This window comes from Rana temporaria, chromosome 8 (genome assembly GCF_905171775.1).
Source record: "Rana temporaria chromosome 8, aRanTem1.1, whole genome shotgun sequence".
Taxonomy (NCBI): domain Eukaryota; kingdom Metazoa; phylum Chordata; class Amphibia; order Anura; family Ranidae; genus Rana; species Rana temporaria.
The window spans coordinates 170,481,053-170,484,068 of NC_053496.1; positions in this window are offsets into that span (position 1 = coordinate 170,481,053).

Genomic DNA, 3,016 nt, shown 5'->3' on the forward strand with positions numbered 1-3,016 from the left:
AAGTAGAAATTTTCAATAAAGTTTGTGTCATAGGTCACATCTTTCTTAGGAACAAATAATTGGTACCATGTGCAATTAGTGAAGTATTTAGCCGATAGCCTCCAGGTAGGTCAAATAATTGCATCCAGTAAGCATTCCAATTGTTGACCGGGTAGTTCAGTTGGTGCTGAGAATCTAGACAGCTGGAAGACTTCAGGAGGTCTACCCTACAGAGAATGTTGTTGGATTATATAATAGAAGAAAAACAAGTTGAGTACATGGAAATTAAAAAAAAAGTCACATTCTTTTTTTTCCATTTGCAAACTTTTTATATAAAGGAACAAGCATTGATGATAAAGTAATATCAATAGACATTGGGCCATATTCTTAAACAAGTTACGTAGGCGTATCAGCAGATACGCCTACGTAAGTCCGTTTCCTATGTTTAAGTGTATTCTCAAACTGAGATACACTTAAACATGCCTAAGATACGACGGCTTGCGCCGTTGTATCTTAGGCTGCAATATTTACGCTGACCGATAGGTGGCGGTCAGCGTAGAATATGCAAATGACTAGTCACGCCGATTCTCTAACGTACGCTTGCCCGCCGTAGTGTTTTAACGTCGTTTCCGTAAGCGATACGCAGCGTAAAGATAAAGATGCCCCCTAGGTGGCGTACTCAATGTTAAGTATGGCCGTCGATCCCGCGTCGAAATTTCAAAATTTAACGTTGTTTGCGTAAGTCGTCCGTGAATGGCGCTGGACGCCATTTACGTTACAGTCAAAACAAATGACGTCCGTGAGACGTCATTTAGCGCAATGCATGTCGGGTAATTTACCCGACGGAGCATGCGCATTAAGATCGGCGTGGGAGCGCGCCTAATTTAAATGATCCACGCCCCCTGCCAGGATCATTTGAATTAGGATGGCTTGCGCGGGTGGACTTTACGCGACGCCGCCGCAAGTTTACAGGTAAGTGGTTTGTGAATCAGGCACTTGCCACTTAAACTTGCAGCGGAGTAACGTAAAGTACATACGTTCCGCCGCCTTAGATGTATAAGAATATGGCCCATTGAATTTACAGGAGAACTTGTGATCAGAAAAGACACAATATACCATATGTTCGGGAAATCTTAACTATGCATATGAAGGTGAGCACAGGGTGAGAGCAGCTAGTGCCCTCTAACCCGTAAATGATCACCAGTCATGAGAGTGTGGACTTTTCTAGGCACTGATAACACAACAAGAATTTAACATAAAAAATATTTATTGACATAAAAACTATACAATGTTAAAAACATTTGAGCCAAACCCCACAATAGAAAAACAGCATTGTAGATAGCAGAGAGCCGTCACATGTCTGTTAAAGTGGAGAAGGCCAAGACTTCAACCGGTTTTGCGGTTAATATCGCTTCTTCAGGAGGATCTGTATGATATACAATACAGTTTACACAAACTAGCAACAATATAAACAAACGAAGGTAAATATAAAGTTACAGCATTTTAACGTTATGAATACAGTCAATTGTCAAAAAAAAAATATCCCTTCCTCTCCCTCTTTCTTTCCCCTTCCTCCCCCCCCCCCCATATCCTCATGTGGTGGTCCTAACCATGCTACTCACATTGTTTAGTTGTACTAAACCAATTTATTTATTTCATTAGAGAGTATCACAAGAATTCCCCCTCGTTCGCCGTGGGGTGTACTTATTTGAGCCGATGCCTGTCCAGTCATTTCTGGTGAGCAGATAGACATATCTTAGATAGATATATGTTTTTTTTTTATAACTCAGCCTCACCGATCAGGGTATATAGCTCAGCATTACAGATCAGGGTATATAGCTCAGCATTACAGATCAGGGTATATAGCTCAGCCTCATAGATCAGGGTATATAGCTCAGCATCACAGAGCAGGGTATATAGCTCAGCATTACAGATCAGGGTATATAGCTTAGCATTACAGATCAGGGTATATAGCTTAGCATTACAGATCAGGTATATAGCTGAGCCTCACAGATCAGGTATATAGCCGAGCCTCACAGATCAGGTATATAGCTGAGCCTCACAGATCAGGGTATATCGCTCAGCTTCACAGATCAGGGTATATAGTGCTGCCTCACAGATCAGGGTATATAGTGCTGCCTCACAGATCAGGGTATACAGCTCAGCATTACAGATCAGGGTATATATCTCAGCCTCACAGATCAGGGTATGCAGCATAGGCGTGCGCACATAGGGTGTAAGGTGTGCCTGGGCACACCCTAATCACCCTGTACTATGCAGATTCCCCCTGCTGCCTGGCTGCAGAGAAAGGGACTGGGGAATCTCTGTCCTCTGTCCCTTTCTCTGCCTCAAAAGTTAGACATCAGGGGTCTGTTTAGACCACTGATATTTCACCAAAGCCCCAAACAGGGCTCCTAAAAAAACTAATATTAACAAAAAAAATAATAATAATAAAAATAAAATTGTAAAAAAATATTAATAATAATACAAATAAAGATAAACTACTGACACCGATCTCTGCCATGCTGGCAAAGCCCTACTGACTTTCCCACTGCCATATATGGTATATTACACACGCATGTGTGTTTGAGCTTTGGTGTGCACACCCTAATGCAATAGGCTGCGCACACCTATGGTATGCAGGTATACATCACCTGTCCTGTATATAACTAGCTATATACACCCACCTTTCTTCCTGTATGTAGAGGCCTTCCTCCATCATCACTGACTGCAGATATACATCATCTAACCTGTATACAGCTATATATACAGTAACAGGACAGATTATGTATATCTGCTGTCAGTGATGATGGAGGATTACATAGTTACATAGTTAGTCAGGTTGAAAAAAGACACAAGTACATCCAGTTCAACCACAAAAAATTAAAAAACAAAATAAAAAACACAGTAAAATCCTATACACCCAACTCCATACCCACAGTTGATCCAGAGGAAGGCAAAAAACCCCAGCAGAGCATGATCCAATTTGCTACAGCAGGGGAAAAAATTCCTTCCTGATCCCCCGAGAGGCAATCGG